General features: G+C 42.6%; 1 pseudogene; it reads right to left on the minus strand.

Moving 5' to 3' along the window:
- Nucleotides 1-18,956, minus strand: part of LOC143389532 (beta-chimaerin-like) — a 101,764-nt pseudogene extending 82,808 nt beyond the window's left edge.
- Nucleotides 18,957-20,180: the final 1,224 nt, after the last annotated feature.

Below are 20,180 nucleotides of genomic sequence, written 5' to 3' on the forward strand. Positions count from 1 at the left end.
CCACTGGATGTCAGCTTTGGACAAAGCAGATGGTGGGCAGCACGTCACGATGCCCACTGATTATCAAGTGAGAAACTCAATAATTTTTAACCAACTTCACACAGCATAGCCATCATGGGTTGTTATTTACCAAATAACAAATGCCAGTGTATTTTCCTGCCCCCTCCATGCAGGGTGCTGACATTCTATGACTCTGGGAACTTAAGGCATTTCCTTGGTATCCCTATTTCAGTAGCAAATATCTTTTCTGTAACATTCATATACTTCTTGAATAGCTGAGGTGGTGTATGGCCCAAGTCAAGAATGTGCCCTAGAGCAGCCTGAAGGTGGTAGCAGAAGCACCAAGGCAAATATGGGAAAAGGAACCATAAAATTATAAGTTAGTTAAATAACTAAATAAATGGACCCTTCCATGTAGAAACATTTCCTTTATTTTACATTTGCTTTTATCCCACTTCAGAATACGAGTTTCAAGTGATGCTTGACATGGAAAGGGTTCCATGGAAAGATAAAGGCAGGAACCACTCATACTCTAGCCCCTTTTGGAGACTGCAGGTGTATGCTAGCCCACTGAGAAGACCTGAAAAGGTCTGTAGCTTTGTGAAATGCACATTTCCTGGACCAAGGTGAGGGCCTTGACAACTCCTGGAAAGGCTACATGATTTCAAAGGGCTTGGCTTGTGCATATCAACAAGCAGCTCACGGATTTGTTTTTACTTTTCTAAGTGAATATTCCTTTTTGAAGACATAGCAATGATGTGGAGTATCCCGCTCTTCTTGGAACGTGTTTTTAAATCCATGGAGATTCGGGGGGAGAATCTTGGCTGAGTCTACTTTTCCAGCAATGAAGAGTCAGTCACATTATAGCAAGAGCCAGAGAAGGGCTGTCTATTACATGTGGAAATAGCTTTTAAAATTAGACCTTAACCATATAGGAAATGGCAGAGTCAATTGGAGATTTTTTATCTACTAAGATTCTAGAACTGTCTTCTAAACAAGTAGTATACTGGTGGCTAGAAAGTGTAGCACATCAGGCAGGGGCCAGCTTCTGCAGCCATGGATGCTTTTACATCTATAGTGTCACTCAAGGGGCTGCTCAGGCTGAGAGAGGTCAAATGATGCACCCCAGTTCCCTAAGACAGAAGGTATGGTGGAACCTGGATAGTGTGACTCTCAGCCCGGCTCTTAACGGCAATGTTCCATCCCAAACCCTCATGTTATTCTCATACCAAAGAAATGATAAAATCACACTTAAAATAAAACTGATGAGTATGACCCCTCCCCAAGAATGTCACTTAAAAATCTGTCACTTGGGAAACGAACACAAATATTATATGAACTCTGACCTTTAATACTTGTTGATTTGGAGAAAACTATATTGCAAAAGACAATGTTACATGATTTGCATGATGATAGGAAATTTTATGTTCATATGTGACATAAAAACACAGACCCACATTTGGTAGTTTACCTGTTTATAGTCACCAAACCTGTGACTGAAGTTTTGGTATTTGGTGACATTTTAGTTGATAGTTCTGCCTGCTTCCTATGTCCCTCAGCTATTTCCCTTTGAGACAAAGACCAGAACACTGATGTTTCAATATCTTTCTTTTTTTTTCTTTTTTGCGTGGTCATGGCAAGGGTGAGAGGTTTCCTACAAAAATGGGCCAGCACCTCCAAGAAATTTAGGCTCACAGGCATGTAGCTTTCTTCACATGTACTTACACGTGTGCTCTATGCATATACATGGATGAGTCCTGCTCCCTTCTGCTTTCTCCTCAAATAGCCATTCTTAATTGTCAGCTCACCTTCTCTGAGGTTGAATGCTCCTGCTCAAGAAAGTCACCCTCCACTTTGGAGATAAGGAACTAGAGCTGAAGTTGGTGCAGTTTGGTTGTCCCCAATTATCACTTCTCTCTGGTGGGGTTAGCATGGCAGGAGCAGAAGTACTTGAAACTCAATGATTTTATACCTCAACTTTCTCTTTGTACACAACCTTTACCAGCTCTGCCTTGAATTTTACTCCCTTCTGGAGCCTTTTCCCTGGTGACACTCCTCAGAAGTGGTAAATCAGCCCAAATGCACGAAGGGGAGTCTCCCCTGAACACACTGAAGATCTGAACCAACCCCAACAGGGAGGACTCTGCGGTGGGTCCTCCACAGGCTGGTTTTGCCCACCCTCTAGTGACTGGCAGAACAACAGTAACATGTGGGAGAAGAGCACCCACCTTGACCTTCACTGAAAATATGAAAAAGGTGTTGGGCCCACTTGCTCCTCTAGATTGAAATTGTTAAACTTTTATTTTTACAGTGGCAAAAAAATATACAAGGTAAAAATTTTCCCCTGCCTGACTCCTTCCCTTCTTTCCTTCCTTCCTTCCCTCCCTGCATCCTTCAATTAGCATTAAGTATCTCCTAAGTATGTCTTTCTTCTGCAGGAACTGCTGTGGAATTGAGCAGGACACAGCCCTTGACCCTGAGTGTCTGAGAACCCAGCAGGGAAGAGCAGCAGAGTAGGATTCCCGCAGGGGGTCTGCTGGGAAGAAGGCAAAGGTGAGGCCTCCCAGGAACACAAAGGAAGGAGGATAAAGCCAGGGCAGCTCCAGAAAGGGCTGGGAGTTTCTCCTCTGGTGGTGGCCAGCTTGCTCCATGCTGGCACCCTAGGGTGTCAGAGGGCCAAGGCAGCCTGGGATCTCTCTCTGTCAGGGCTGGCGGGGCTGGTGGGTGTGGGCAAGGGCAGGGGGGTGGAAACCATTTCTGACTGTGGTGCACACAGTGAGTTACAATCCGTAGGGTCACCGGGATCCCTCGAAGTCAGGGTGAGGATGTAGGGGCCACAGCCACACTCACAGAGTGCCCATCATGGGTCAAGACTGGTCCTGGAGCTTCATCTGCTTTAACTTGGTCACCAGCAATCTCCAGGGAGACAGGTCTGATTATAATCACATGAGGCAACTGACACTCAGGGAGTTCAAGTGGCTATCAAGGGCCCCACAGCCTCTGGCACTGGACCCTGCACTTAGCCATCCTGTACATCACCTCTGCAAGGAGAAGCTCTTCAGTGGCCATTGGCAAGATTCATGCTATATGAAAACAATAAACATTTATGGAACATTTATGATGCAGTTGGCTTATATTCTAGGAAAGTAAACATAAAGAATGCTAAAATGTATGTATGTATGCACACACATACATAGAAGCACACGTAACATACACATACACATATGTAAAATTATATATTACATACCATCAACTATTTTTGCCCTAGTTCTAGAGTTTCTATATACACTTAATCATATTAGCTGACTGTAGTTTCAAAAACCACCCAGAACTACTGTAGCAGCAATGGTGGGGAAGGGTCTGGAAATGTGGATATTAACAAGACTTTCAGGTGATTTGTCAGGTACACTAAAATGTGAGAACCACCAGACTAAGGAAGATTGATCAGCTGCAGTGATTGCTGACCTCTTTTTATTCCATTTTAAGTGTATACTTTCATCAACTTGAAGGAAAACCTTTGTACTCTTAAGTTCTGTTTCATTTCAATATTATTTAAACCATTTTAATTAGTGAATAACATTTTCATAGATATTAAAGGTTAGGATTTGGGAAGCCCAGGTTAATGAGTTTTTTTTTTATTTCATTACCAAATTCAACACAGATAATTTTAAAGCTCACAGCTCTTCTAAGAAAGGTATGTGCTGTATTTTTCCTTTGCAGGTGGGAGGTAGAAAAAGGAGGAGCACACACTAACTCATTTAATGAGCACTTATTTGAGTCTGGGTCTGAGGGATGTGGCTTTGGAAAAGAGAACAGATGAGCCCTTTGAGCTAGGGCAGCTCTGTGGGGCTCTGTTCATCCACAAGAGCAGAGCACGTGCATTGGGTTCTCTCCCATCCCGACCCAAAGCTAGTAAAACTTGTGAAAAACAATTCAGCAAACTTAAGCCTTCAAAGTTAGGATGATGAGGAGATAATAAACTTTAGCATACACTTATGGTTTAAAAATGGAAAAGGATGATTGGCTTTGGTCATACTGTCATTATTTAAAAATCTGCCCATGGCTACTGGCTTTTAAAACACAACATGGAGAAGTCTCATTTTATCACTACTTCTACCCCCTACCATGCCCAGTCTTCTGCCACTCCAACTTCAGCTTGCTTTCTGTGGCTTTCTCATGCTCACCCATTTCAGCAGCCTTTGCTCTTGCCTGCCTGGTCTTCCGTTCAGCAGCCCACCACCCAGGTTCATCCACACTACTCCCTACTCTAGAGGGGCCTTTTCTGAGGATATGGTCTGCTTTCTTTAAGGACCCCATTAGGGCTCCTCTGGCTACAGGAAACAGAAATTCCACACAAGTTAGTGCTGGGTCAAAAACAAAGCGAAATGGGTTGGCCTATAAAACCAAGGATGAAACTGCTCTTGGTCCTGCCTCCTCCTGTGGCTTTGTTCTCAGCCAGACTGGACAAGTTTTGGCCACATGGCCACTCTCCCACCATGCTTGGGCAAGTCCAGGCAAAAACCCAGGGGCTGGCTGACTGTGTTCTGCCTCTGGCCCATCCTGAGCTGGTTGCTCTAAGTACAGTTGGCCTATATCTCCAGAGAACAGTACTTGGCACAGATTAGGTGCTCAATAAATAGTTAATTGTTATTACCATTTATTATTGATAATTAAGCATGAATGAATTCATGAGCAAACCCTCCCGGTAGAGTGTACTAAGGGCAAGGAGAGCTTTAAGCCACAGGTGGCAGCCCAAGGATGGGACCTTGAAGGAAGGCCTGGGCAGGTTAGGGAAGACTTGAGGGAGGGAATGGCTGGGGTTTGGTCTGCAATGACAGGTAGGAATTACTCAAATGAGGACAGGGGGCTGGGTAAGAGGTGGGGGAGGAGCACTGCAATGAGTTGGAGGAGGCTGTGTGTGGGGGGGGGGGAGGGGGTCAGGGGACATCAAACCCCAGGGCTAGGCTCACAAAACCTCCATTGGTCACATGTGGCCTCTTGGATGCAGTTGGGGAGGGGAAGTACTATAGATGAGAGTGAATCAGTGTGCATGTGTGTGCAGGGTGACAGGAACAAGGTCATTGTGGGCCACACTGAGAGCTCATTCTCAGATGGGAGCTACTGAAGAGGCTCTCGACTAAGGATGGCCAGGGGTTTGGGTTCCAGTCACCTGCCAGCAGGGTGGTTATGAACATATTACTTCAGCCACTCTGATTCCTCCCTCTCTGAGCTGATGGGAGGGCAGAGAGCACAACCAACCAAAAACCTTACCCCACTGAACCTGGCATGTGATAGACACCCAATGAACATTAGTGTTTCTTCCTTTCCTTGTGACCTGGTTAATTTTTACATTTGACTTACCAGAGGGGAAAAAAAAATTCAGTAAATTGAAAACTCCTCGTGTATAATTGTACAGTCCCAGAGTTCACCGGGTGATTCAAAGCCAAGGAAAGGGAGAACTGGATCAGGACTTACTGCCTAACGTTCAGCAGTGTTAGTATGGCTGCAATGTCTTCTCATCCCCATTTGTTCCATCATGATTGGAAGAAGTGAGGAGCATGCTTGTTGTGTAAGACAGGCATCTCACACTTGTCACTTTGGGATGTGGTGAAGGTATAAGAGCTTTACAAAATTGCTGAACCCTTTTAAAATTCATATAGCTCAAGGCTAAAAATGCACACAGGGATATTCTTTTAGGAATCACAGAGGTAGGCATCTTTCTCCAGATTGAACATTTCTTAAAGAATTCCCTTAGCCATATGTATTCATTCATAAGAACAAATTAGTCAAGAATGGAAGCTTAGAATCAGGCCACAGAGACAATGAATGCTGATATTTGAGGAGGGAAATAATTCCCAATATAATGCTTTGTTTAGAAGCTTTAAAACGAGAAACAAAAAAACCCAATAAGTTTCCTTTGTCAATGTGGTGTAACAGAAAGGACAGCATGACTTGCCAGTTACTAGCTACATGACCCAAGGCTTCCCTAAGATTCATCTCTCTCACTCCTTCACTGGTAAAGAGAAAAATCTAAATTTAAAGGTTGTTGTGAGACTGAATGAAACAATGTAGTTTATAATGGATTAAAAACTATGAGATACTGGGTAAATGTAAAGTTTTTTTCATGGGAATAATTATATGTTTCCTAAAATTATTCGGTGTTAAACACAACAGAAATATCTTATATCATATTTTTTTTAAAAAATGGAATTTATATATATACTGTGGTAAAACATAACTGCCTGCCTTTACTCTGTTAATTCTGGGACATACTTAACCTAGAATGCTGTCTTATTTCTGACTCACAACTTGAGTATTAAAGAAGAATCTGTTGCAAATGATGGTGACTGGACTTCTTAGATAATTTTCTAACTCATACCAGAACAATAAAAGTTGCATGTGTAAACTTTAACTTATTCTTCTGATGGCTGGACTTCATTAGGTTCATAAATAGGAACTTGGAACAAAGTGAAATATTAACCCCCTAGAAACTTCAAAGTGATTATGTATAAGGAGAGACAAAAATCAATGAGCACATATTTAAACTCACAGGAAAACCCAGCCAGACATGTCATTATTGAAAAATGAGTAACATCAGTTCTGCAACCTGTTTGAGGCAATGGAAACAAATAGCCTCAAATGTGGCCTTGATAGTGTCATTCCTGTTAATGTCTGTGGAAATTACTCAGGAAACAAAACCCCTCTTCTTCCCCACATTTGATTTGAAAAAAAAAAAATTCCCAGAAATTCTTGTAGGCCAAGCCTTTAATTCATAGGCTACAGAGGGACTTTTGGCCTTTTGGCCCTTCTTTGAGGTCTGCAGGTTTCTAGCTTCTATCATCTCTTCTACTGATGACCTGGTAGGTCCCATGTCCAACAGAGACCTCTGCTGCAGATGGAGCCACGTTTCTTCGCATTTTAAAAAATATTTACTGAAAATAACAAGTTGATAAGAATTCAGTTCATCAGAGTTGACTAGGACTCTTTAGCTTATTTGCCTTAATCTTATTTAAGAGCATTTAATTATTAAGAGGTCTACAAATATAATTCTACAGAGCTGGAGGCAAACAATAGGGAGGAGGTATTCCAGATGTTGTTTTGGGATTATTTCCATGTCTGTCCTACCTATTTCAGTAAACACTAGATGTCCCCTTGTCTGATTTAATAGCACCATTTTCAAGAAGGATAATGTGGATTATTTGATTAAACTAAAAATGAATATGAATTGGAATACCTGAGATTTCTCAAATCAAGTGAACAGGATATACAGGACAGAAGAGGGTGGTGGGAGCTGACAGATGAGTCACAGTTCTGGTTAGGAAGACAGTGCAGTCAACTCAAGTGCAACACAAGCGTTTCCTGGCCCAGCTCAAAGGTGAACCAGGAATGACCTGAAACATCCAGCAGAGGGCGCAGGCTTGCAGGAGCAGCTCTAGTAGAGGCTTAGCTCTGGATCTCAGAACTTAGTTTCTCTCTCATGCTTCCATCTTCTGGCTCTACAGGGTGGTAGGAAAGCTTCAGCAACACAGGCTGTACTTCCAGTCAAGTCCAGCCAAGCAGCGGGAGGGTGAAAGGTCTTCTGAAACTGGCAATGACAGTCTAAAGTGTTTCATTCACTCTGACTTGAACCAACCAGCATTGAATCACAATGAACCCAGCACATTTTCTTCTGCCAGAAGTTCTTAAACTGTAAGTGGGAGAGAAGTGGCTCTAGGTACAATCTCCATAAAACAGTGCTTAGGCTCTGGGGGGTAAAAATGACAGCTATTCACTGTGGGGTGGAGGTAAGACTAATGTGTCCTGATTACATAAGTAAAGATGGTGGCAGAAGAAGTGCTGCAGAACCAGCAAGAGGGTGGCACATGTGCTAAGGTAAAGGAAGAAAATACCAGGAGTCATTAAAATGGTGTCTCATCTACCAAGTTTAATGTCACCCTGAGCTTTAGGCCTGTTCCTCATATATACAGGGAAGAAAGTGAGACCTGTCTGGTGGCTTTTCCTTGGGCAGTCAGCCCTCTGTGTTGGTGGGTTCTGAATCCATGGATTCTGCCAACCCAAGATTGAAAATATGAGGAAAAAAATACCTGGGGCTGGGGTTGTGGCTCAGTGGCAGAGCGCTTGCCTAGCATGCATGAGATACTGGGTTTGATTCTCAGCATCGCATATGAGTAAATAAGATCCAACAACTAAAAATAATTTTAAAATCTTGCATCTGTACTGAACATGTACACAGTATTTCTTCCCCACAGTGTGGCAACTATTTACAAAGCACTTACATTGCATTAGGTATCACCAGTAACCTAGTGATAATTTAAAGTACACAGTAGGGTGTGTATAGGTTATATGCAAATATCATACCACTTAATATAAGGGAACATCCATAGAGTTTGGTATCTGTGGGGGTCCTGGATCCAATCCTGTGTGGATACGAAAGGAAAACTGTATACATCAGAATTACCTGGCAAGTTGTTTTCAAATGAGAGGCCCAGGCTCAGTTTTGTTGCCTACCTGCTGCCCAGAGCCACTGAAAAGAACTTTGAGGTCATACACAGGGCAAACCCTCAGAGTTGGATCCAGAATAGAATTTACTCCCCACTCTACCCAGTCTCTAGAGCTGGGCAGCTGTCCTAGATTTCAGCATCATTTGCCTCCTGCAGTCAGAGGTGATAAAAATGACAGGGCTATTTTTCTCCAACATGCCCTGGAGATGCACATGCACAGAGTTCTCTAAAGGGTGGGCTCTTCTTTCATTGAGTCTGCCTGGAACAGTGGTTCTCAAAGTGAGGGCCCACCAGTGTCCAGAGGAACCCAAGACACCTTCACAGAGACCATGATGTTCAAACTAATTTTATTAGTTGACTTTTTTTTAGTAATTGAAATGAAAACTAATCTTTTAAGAAACTTCTGCTTGTAGATTTTGTTCTACTATATTTTTTAAAATATAGTATAACAAAATAGACTAGAAACATTCGTCTCTTTTGCAATTCCATATCTAAGGCCAGAGCTACTTCCCACACTTCCAACCAAACAATATATCATTATAGGTTGAATATAGGAGCAGATGTGTGAATCCAGCTGTCACCTATTAAGTCAGAGACTAAGGAGATTTACAGAAAAATGTAAAAACAATGCCAATATTCTGACTGCTTTTTCATTTTTGAAAACATGTTTTTTTTTCCCACAAAGTATGTTATTGAACACACAATGGTCATTTGTTGCTCATGTTATGGGCTTGCTCCTTTTTAAAGAACTTATAAATATTTTATCAGCTTTGCTTTCTAATATGGCAAATATAGATTTAGTTCACATAAACAAAAGCCCTTTGAGGTCCTGAGTAAGTTTAAAGAGCATAAAGTGGCCCTGAGGAGAAGATTTGAGCATCTCTGGACTAGAGTCCCAGTGAGTCAGAGGAACATTGTGCATCAAGTTGTCAAGATGGTCTTCTTGTAAGGGGCCATGAAGAACAGGTCTTGGGAGGAACATTTAAGTGTCACAGGCTTGCAGAATTGCTCACTTTTCACAGAGAATGAGCACAAGATGCCAGAACAGACACCCCCCACCTATTGCATAGCCTAATCTGTACTATAAAACCTGAGGAAATGGGGACGATTCAATGAGTTCTTTGCTGAAAATTTGTTCTTACTCATTATTCCCACATCTGTTAGATTTGGTCCTTTGAGACTATCACCAGTGTGTAACTTTCCTCTAGGCCACAAGATGGCAATGTTGCACACAAAATAGCAGGGCTAGCTGTTCCTGTAGATTTGGATAAAGAGAGTTTGGCCCATTTTACATCAACACACATTGAACATAATAGAATAACTTTCCTTTTGTTCCCATAAAATGGTGAGGACACTAATAGTGAGAGATTGGTGAACAAAGTTGCTTTCTAATGTAATCTACTGGAAAAGATGACTGCTGGGAGTCATCAGCCAAGTAGGTATGACAATCTCCTTGCCAGCTTACTCCCATGCTGTCTAGTGGAAGGACTTCTGAAAGGTGACCTTGCTCAAGGACCAGGGCGGTTTAGCATAATAGGAGATTAGGGTGTTCCCCCTTTAGAATAGGGCAGTTTAGCATAATAGGAGATTAGGGTGTTCCCCCTTTAGAATAGGGCGTATCCTGCTGCTGAGTTCCTCTTGAGTTCTTAGGGTCAGACAGTATATTTTGGGAGAGAGAAGCCCAGGAGTAGTGGATTTGGGCAGAGAGTGGATTTGGGAGAAGTGGATTTGGGCAGAGAACGTGGATTCCCCCAGAACGTGTTTGTAGACGGCCGGTGTGAGTTCGGGAATAAAGAATTGCTGTTTGAATCTACAAGCTGTGTGGAGACTCGTGATTTGTGCCCAGCCAGAGACTGTGGCAGATGACCTAACTAATATTTATAGTTTTTCTCATAGAGTAGGGGGGGTGGTCTCAATTTTGACTATACATTGGAATCACTAGTAGCATCTAAAATCCAGATATCCAAGCCTTGTACCAAGTAGTTTTCTGAGCACAGGCCCAGGAATGATTTCTATTTGTTTTTTAAACTCCTCCATGAATTCCAGTGTGCAGCCAAGAGTAAGAGTTACAGTCGTATAAACTTTGTCACTAAGAAACCACCAGCCTGGCCCCTGTTGAAAGGACAATGACTTTTCCTTGTTCCTTCAGTGAATTCTCTAAATCCTTGCTCCAGTTAACTATTTCCCATCATTTAAAAAATAGCCAATAATTTGGGGAAAGGAGCCAAGCATGTTCTGCAGGAACTCAGATATCCATAACCACCAGAGTTACTATCTGAAACATGTTCTCATGTAGGGGTTTGAACTCATATGAAGAGGCACTCCTAGTGCCAGTCTAAGCTAGTATATGAGAGTCTCAGAAATATCACAAGCATGGGTAAGTTGAGAGCTACACTCTGCAAGAAATCAATGTCCCCTGAATGTCTGATAACCTTCACCTCCTCATCTCACTTTTAATCTAACCCAGGTCCACAGACCCTGATCAAATCACCTGGCGAGCCTTAAAAATGCAGATACTTGAAGTTCACCAGTGGGGACCTAGATGCCTTAGGTCAGGAGGGGCTGGACATGGGTCTATTTCATAAGCTCCCAAGTGATTCTAACCTGCAGCCAGTTTGAGAACAACCAACAATCAAATCAGCTACAGCTCAGCCTGGATGATAAATCCCACATCATTAGAGGTTTTGGATGTAAAATAATGCTTGGCAAAACCTGGTTTCATGAGCAAATGTAATCTAAGTTCAAATCCATTCTTACAGGGTTCTATCCCATTCTATTTTATGACTGTGTATATGTGAGGGTAGGAAGATGGATGGCTGCTGTCATTACTGTACTTGTCACTTTTACTAGCTAAGTTATGCTCATCTTCATTTATCCTTGACTCCTGAGAAAAGACTGGTTATGTCAGTTACATATTATTTCCAAAGGACCTCCTGCAGAGAAAATCTACAGGTTTTCCAGACCCTGTAATATCAGTGTATCTTATTCACCTCTTCAATTACATTAACAATTCAGTCTCTTTCTTTGGGAAATGAATGCAGCACCTCTGCCTGGTAGAGGGCATTTGCCAGCACCATGTGTGAATTTTAATGAAGACACAAAGCCCTTCCATTATCCAAGACCCAGTCCCCTCCACAGCAACATAGTTGTGGGATCCACCCCAAAAAATGAGCTACGCTATCATTGTGAAAGAATACCCATCTGGCTTTCAAAGTTGGTTAACTTCACATAGGTGATGAGAGCAATGCTAACAGAGTAGGACAACTTATAGGTACCCAGGCTGTGTTCTAACCACACCTTGCACTAGTATCCTCTGCTTCATCTGCCCTCTTAAATTCATTCTCTGTCCTGCCTTCATTCTGGAACAGGGAGGCTGTCACCTGTAGACTGCACACCAGCTCCTTAGCTCTCTGGTTTCTGCTGAAATTGACCAATGGAGGCACAGGCAGATTAAAGGGTAGGAGGAGAGAAATTAAGTCAGTTTCTCTTCAATAGGGGCCAGGCTGATGGTTTCCCTCTAAGGTGGTGCAGGAGTTCAGGACTGTGGAGGGCTTCCTCTAGCTTTCCTGAAACTCTGATAACCTTCTTGCCTTTCCTCTTCCTGAAACACAGGGGTGGTGGCCACTTCTAATGGTGCAGGCCCCTAGGGAAGCTCCCTTGAGAGCTTAAACAAATAATCTTTAAAATCCCAGCTGAATGTGCCTTGCATTTCCTGCTGGAACACCTTCCAGAAAACTGCTGTCTGAATTCATTTTTTACTTCCCAGTGATTCATACAGGAGTCATGCAGGTATAACTTGAAAGCTCAGAGATCTTTCAGATAACTTCTGAGTTTGCAGTCACAATTTTTTTCCTTCCATTTGAACCTCCTAGATGTCCTTGAAATATTTTTTATGCTACTGAACCAGATATCTCAATTGTCCTATAACACAAAAGGGATTGTTTAAGAGGATCTTAAGATTCCCTTTGTCTTCCAGGCTCTGACTTCCCATGATGCTACAGTGCATTCTTGGCCAGATTTCAGCCAGTGGAGGAAAGAGCTTGCCCCAAGAGAAAGGGTGGGAGACAATGACATACCCTCCAGGTGAATCTGAGATACACTGTCCTCTAAGGTGAACTTGGAGCAACTGATCACATTTTTAAGTTTTCCATGGTTCATTAGCCAAAAAGTATTTACAGGTGCACTCTTGATGTGCTGGTGCTGAGGCAAAGACACATTAGTGTCTAGAAGGCCCATCGTTTCTGAAGGTGAACCAAGACAAATGCCCAAGAATGTGTTTGTGTGTGTGGTGGGGTCTGGCCACTTCCCTCACCTCCAGTCTTTAGGTGGAGATCAAAGCAGAAGGACAGCAGTGTGAAGTAAAATCACATATTCATAAAACATCTGAAGAAACTCATAGGAGCAGTTGGCATGCAACCTATCTTTATATATTTTCCCTGCCTGTAGATGAGTTCAGCCCTCCATTTATCCTGGTCTGCCACCACGGAGCACATGAGTAATAAAATGTCCAAACCCTCTTCCCCGAGTCCTTTGAGTTCTTTAGGATCAGAACAGAGTGCTGGGGTCTTTGCAGACATGGAGCTGAACTGCTGCCTCTAAGCAGTTGCCTCTGCCTGTAATTGGTCAACCTCTAGTGGAGGAGAAAAAATATCCAAACCTCAGGTTCTCAAACTGCATGCAAAGTACCACCTGAGGCTTGTGAAAACACAGGCTGGCAGGGGCCTGATCCAGTAGCTCCGGGATGGGATCTGAGACGTGCATTTCTAACCAGCATCTCACATGCTGAAGGTCCCTGAGGCCAACACTTTAGCCAATGATTTAAACAGTTACTTGGACAAAACATGCTAAAGGATCATAAAGATTATGTGCTAAATGTTGGGTGGGGTGTTTGTTAGATGGGTCTGGGCCCCCACAGATTGTATTAAAGAGAGAAGTAGCTGTGCTGGCCTTCAAAGGGCAAACCGGTATCTACAAATCACAGTAGGAGGATGCATTTCAGGCAGGTGGCACAGAGCGAGGGGAAGCAAGGGACAGAAAGGGAAGAACTGCAGGAGAAATGCTGGGAAAGATGGGGCTGAATTGAGAAGGGATGCCCCTCACCACCTCCTAACCACTATCTGTCTACCTCAGGCCTGAGGCTCTGGGATTCTCTTGGGGGAACCTGTTTTTGAAGCATTTTTTCTGCCAGGAATAGATGCGGGAGCCCACTAGATTCTCCAGATTCCCCTGTGCACCCTGGAAATGGGAGGGGCTTGACAGCACAGGGCATCCTCTCAGCAATACAGAAAAGAGGTGACAGCTAAGCACCGCCCCTTCAGTTCCTCCCAAGACCTGTTCTTCATGGCCCCTTACAAGAAGACCATCTTGACAACTTGATGCACAATCATTCTCTCCTCTCAGTTTAGCTGTTTGACTTACCCTGACCTTGACCCTTCCCTCTTGCTTAGGGCATACCTTCCCACATTAACTTCTACGCCAGGCCCTACTCTCATGCTCTACTTTCCAAGGGACCCAGACTCAGACAGGCTGAAAATATCATGCTGAGGACTCTGAACTTTGTTCTGTAGACAAAGCAAATCAGCATTTTGCCAAGATTAAAACAACACTGAAACACTCTCCTGAGCAAAGAGTCACCTCCTGAACAAAGAGCCATTAAGTTCCATCATGGGATTGGGGAATATAACTCAGGATGATCTGAGTATTCCACTGACCAACCAGGCTGGGCATTCATTCCTGAGCATGGCCATTGCCACCGGTTCAAGGGCAGTGCAGGAAAATGTAGTATCACTCTACACAAAGATATCTGAATGGGTCAACTGGATCATATGGTGGGAACTGGGAAATAAGCAATGAAAGGATTACTCTAGATACAAAGGTCACTGCTCTGTAAAGGAGGACACTCTGAAGAGTTGGAAAGATTCTGTAGCCAGAAAAGGTAGCTCACCTTGGTTTGCAGTAGAAGAGTGGAAACCTAAGAGGGCTTTGCTGCTTGCTATAAGAAAGCAAGAGGGACCTGGGTATTGGTCAGACAGCAGCTGGGGCATGCTGGAGGGGAGGGGAAGTGGGAGGTGGGCTGAGAGTGTCCTGGGGGAGCATAGTGAGGAGTCTGGGTGGGCAGTGGGAGTTCCAGGGAGGCAGCCGCAGCCAACACAACTCAAGGGACAGTTGTGCCACATTCTTTTTTATGTGGCCATTTCCGCCCTGTGCTATAATTACCCTCTTCCAGCTCCTAACCTTTAGTAAAAGTCTCTAAACACAAACTATTTGAGAGGGATGGGAAAACCAGCCTGGTTGCAGAGTGCTGAAACTGATCTAGGGTGGTGGGGGGAAGAGAGGGGACAAAAAGTTTACTTTAACATATTTGATTTAAGATATAATAAATTCTTTTTTTCTTTTCTAATTTTTTGAGTAGATACTACAGGTATCATGATGCAAAATTCAAAAAGTATCAAATAGGATCAGGGAAAATTTTCCTTTCCACACTTACCCCTTTCAAATACCCTCTGCCTCTTCATATAGTCAACCAATGACCCTAATTCTTGTGTTCTTCAAAGGAAGTTTTATGATCTTCCAGGAAAGGACATATATACAATAGATTTTTCTCCTAATTTACACAAAATATACATACTGTACATACATATGATATCACAAGTTGCTTTTTTTTTATTTTCTGGCCAGGGGACCTTTCTGTTTCAGCCTATGTCAGGATTCTCATTCTTTTCCAAGTGTTGCAAGGCATTCTGTTACTGGAAGGTGCCATAATTCATTGAAGAGCCCTGAGTTGATGGGTATTTAGATTGTTTTCTAACTTTGGCTGCTGTAAAACATAGTGAAGTGAATGGATACAATATGATACAAATTGAGCAATCCTAATCCAAAAATCTGATATCCAAAATGCTTCAAAATCCAATGTGGGTCAGGTTCCTCATCTTGCCTTTGGATTTCAGATTTTCAGATTGTGGCTGGGCAATTGATATAGTTTATGTAAGGATTCTGAAATCTAAAAGGCTCCAAAATCTGAAATACTATTTTGGATAAAGGATATTCAATTCATATATTTTTAAATGCATTTTATTATATCAAAGGTACAGATTTTTTCCCAGTAAAACATAAATGCACTTTAATATGGAAACCATATTTAATTAATATAAGTGTGCTGTTGAAAACATTATTTGTCACATGTTTGGCTCAGTAGGATAGTTTAAAAAGAAAGGTTAGTTCATATGCCTGGAAATGGCAGTGTGTTTTCAAACACAGATCATGTAAAGACTGAGTGATTTTTAGCATGGTGGATGTAGGATGGCCAAAACCAAGGATATTTACTTAACGCAATAAAGACAATCAGGACTGAATGAGACCCAGCTGCTCAGTAGATTTAAGACGCTCCAAACTTGGAATTAGAAAGCCTGGGTTTGATTCCTCATCCTGCCTCTGTGAACACTTTAATGAAATGGAGCTGGTGTTTCCCGCCTATGAACCTAGCTAAGAATTTCCAAGGATAAAATGGGTAATTATTTCACATATATGAAATCTGTTTATAAACTATAAATGTCTGAACCAATGTTAAATCCTGTTGTTACTCTTACATTGCTCACAGCAATTTCTGAAGGTCAGTAGATAATCCAGCTTTAGAATAAATTCTAAATACTTGGCATATAGGAAATTGTACCAGACACAAGCATTTTAATTAAATACACCAAATAGTGGTTTTTACACATCATAATGTTTTAAAAACCAATTAAAAAGAGAATCAGAAAGGAAACCAACTGTGATTGGCTAACCATTGCTAATTTTTTTCGCATCTTCCCCATGTCCCCATCTCATCCACAGTTATTAAAATCAAGTTCCCTGCTAACACTCTTGACAGCAGATAAATCTGGAAACCACTCAAATCTGATGGAGTAAGTAACATCTTTGTGCCAATTAGCACTGTTAATGTTCTTGGATTCACCGATAACAGTCTCTCTGGATTCATTTGGAAATGGTCAATAAAATAAATGGGGGAATATTTGAGGAATCTGGAAACAGAAATGGTGTGTTTTGCATTTAAGAAATATTGAGAAATCTACCCATTTTACTCATTAACTTTCAAGACGCACCATCACTGAAGCAGATAAGTACTCCAGGCTCCTCTCAGTCAATCCATTCAAGTTTCCAGTAGCTCTTCTCTAGTCCCTGCCTTCACGGCAACAAGCCATTGACCTGCCCTTAAGGGACACACAATTTCTGGCAAGACTGGGACTTTTAATAATTCCACTTGTCAGTACCAGTCAGAGAGAAACAGATGGGATTTCTACCAAGTTACTTAACAAACTACTAACAAAATGAGTGGCTGCCAGCAAGTGACCAGACCCAGTGTCCAGAGTATTCCCCAGGAAAGCCAGATATCATATCATTAGTGTCCAAGAAAATCTACACTGATGGCACCTGTCCATCAAAGCACTTGCTGAATTTGAACTTCTTCTTGCCATATTTTCTTTATTTGCCTGAATTTTCCCCCAAAATGAAAGTATACTGGGTAACTCATTCAACACGATTATGAATCTGATTATTCATCTCCTCCACTTTTTAAAAATGAAGACAAAATATCTATAGAAAAGAGTATGTTTCATGGTACTAATTTCACAGTAGCAGTATCAGAAATATCAGCTTCTATGAAGCAAACGTTCCTCTCAGGGTAGGACAATGATCTAGAAGGATCAGTTCCAACATCCAGGATCTAAGCTTCCATCCCCAACATGGAAGGGGTGGCCTCTCTCCTCATCTCTTTTCCTTGATGAGTTCTGTTGCACAACCTGCCATTTGTAATAGATTGTTTTTCCTGGTGGCACTGCTCTCTGAATCAGAAATACAAACACCACTTCAGAGATTTATTTTATAATTCATCTTCTGCTTTGTCATGGCCAGGAAGGTCAGCTTCCAGATTTTCTATTCGAAATTACTTTTGAACAGATTTTGCAGCAGACCAAGGAATGGCTCTTGTCTGTACCAGAATAAACTCAGAAAGTTGGGGACTCAAGTTTCTCCTCTCTGGTTTAAATGCAAACAATTTCCCAGATCTTTTTTTTTTTAAACTAAAGAATACACAGGTGCTGCAGAGACACTGGGGTTATAAAAAGAAAATGGCAAATTATTTTTTCATGGGCCAGCTGCTCAGCTGATGTGATTCTGGTGAAGGCTCTCTTCTGAAGCACAATTAGTAAATCAATTAACATCATCCCTCTCTGCCAACAGGTCCACTGCTGCCTCCCTCTGCCCTCTCCATCTCAGGGCTTTCTGGTGAATCTCCAAGGATGATGCAGATGCCTAGTCAGTCAACCTGAGGTTTCTTTACCTTCCACCAACCCTGGACAACAGGGGGCCAGTTCTGTTTTAATTAACAATTAGCAACCACCAGAAGTAGCAGTGCTCACCATTTTGCCTGGCTTATTTATCTCTGTACCAGTCCTACCTTGCTGTAGAAGCAGGGCTCAGCAAAGACTCAGTGGGGGTGAGGGTGTGGCTGGCTGACACTTTCATTCAGTCAAAGCAGATGGTCCCCAAAGGGGTACATCCCAAGAATCTGCAAGCAAACTGTGGTGATGCTTTCAAATAGCAACTTACTGATGATGAAAGTCAGACCTCCACCATGTCCTGCTATGTATGACACTCCCAGTTCACACTGTCATCCACTCAGGGCTTTTACAATCCCTAGCTGAGCATGATAATGCTCATCTGTGGTGGGGGACAGCCTGTCTTTCTAAGCCTCTCAGGGAGCTATTGTAACTGCTAATGGGCCAGGATTGGTTGGCATTTTTCATTTTGCAGTTTTAGGGAATGAATCCAGAACCTCACACATGCTAGTCAAATGCTCTACCACGGAGCTACACCCTTAACTCAAGGCTCATGGATGGTCATCCAGTTCTAAGAGAGGCAAACACAACTATGCATTTGGCTTGCTGGGCAGAGCTAGAGATGGAACCAGTGATATCTCAAATGGCAACTAGAAACATGTTTCATCCTGATGGTTCATCATTAAACATTATTTTTTACTTTCAAACACCAAATAAATTAAAAAACAATTGTGTGTCCAAGTCCTGGCTCTGACTGTATGTGTGAGCAAATCATTTAACATTTCTTGGTCTTGGTTTCCTCACCTGGAAAATGAGGAGGTTGAGCTGGAAGATGTCTAAGGTCCCTTTGGAGCAAGAATTCTAGAGGTCTTTGGGTGGAGCTGGGTATCCTCCAACATTTTGGCAAATCACATCTACCATGAACCACTTTCTTATTCAGCACAAACCAAGAACAGAAAGGCTGCTTCTTTCACACACAGCTCACCTTTTCCACTGGCGTATGCTCTTCCTTCATGACGTTCGTTTTTCTTGATTCATTTTTAGACCTGCTCAGCCTTCTGGACACTTTTTCTCTGAGTAGAGTGGCATACCCGATGTGTTTGTAGATGGGATTTGTGGTCATCTTGGAAATGTATTCGGCAGCTTTTGTTTCTATGTACAGTGTTATCAGGCCATCTGTCACCAGGTCATGAATGGACTCAAACTTTTTCTCACCCACAAAGTGCTTCCCATCATCGAAGAGCCAGTATTTTAAAGTCTGGTTTCCAAACCTGCCCCAAGAGAACAAGGAATCACAGCAGTGAGAGGACAGGAACAGTGAGGAACAGTGACAACAGCCTCAGCACAGGCCTAAGCACTTCACATTTAATGATCTCAGAGACCCTTCCAGGTGGGTTCAGTTTCTGTCCCTACTTGGCAGCAGAGGTAACTGAGGCCTAAAAAGTTGGGGTTACTGGCTGGAGGTTTCTTTCATGTCTGGGGTAAGGTGGAGGTTGGATTTAACCCCACATAGTCATTTGGGGTCATTTTTCCTAAAAGTCACAAGGCCATTAAGTCAAAGCATTCTCATCTGTAAAAGTCAAGGGTGGCACCTAATTTACAGATATCTTACCTATAAAATACTTTAATGGGAATTGACAATTACCTCCGCAAGGAATGCCATCACCATTCACCCTGATGTTCACTTATTATTACATCTTTGACCACCACCAGCACAGCGCCCACAGTTAGTGCAGGAGAAGAGAGATACCAGGGTGAGCTTAGAGTACAACCATTACTGGCATCCCAGCAACCTCACCCATGGGGTCCCCTGCCTTTATCCCTGGCTGTTACTTAAGGACCTAATCCTTCATCTCACAGCTCCTGCTGGGTTCCCCACTGGGACTGCCAGCTCTTGCTGCTCAGGTGCTGGAAGATGGGAAAGTACATGGCATACCTAGAGCACCTGATAGCTTTTGAAGTTCTCTTCACCATTACCTCACTTCAGATGTGTTCCAGACATGTCCAGTTGTGACTTGGATAGTTTCTTTCCACGATATTGAGGTGGTGCCCTGAATACACACCCATTTGTGGACTGGCCTGGGATGTATGTCCACTGCTCCTATTCCTTCTATGAGAAAGGTCTTCCAATCCCAAAGAGTTCAGGTTGAACTTATGGAAGACAATATGATTCTGGAATTGGACACCTCCCCCAAACTCACCAGGATTGTGGTGAGGATTAAATGGATAAAATATTTGATCAAGTTATGGAGAGGCAATAAATAAATGTTGCCTTTCAATACTAATAATGTAAAAGTCTCAGGAGAACCCTGCTCTGCTGGTGTGTTGGCATGCAGTTTCGGGACTG

This window comes from Callospermophilus lateralis, unplaced genomic scaffold (assembly GCF_048772815.1).
Source record: "Callospermophilus lateralis isolate mCalLat2 unplaced genomic scaffold, mCalLat2.hap1 Scaffold_63, whole genome shotgun sequence".
Lineage (NCBI taxonomy): Eukaryota > Metazoa > Chordata > Mammalia > Rodentia > Sciuridae > Callospermophilus > Callospermophilus lateralis.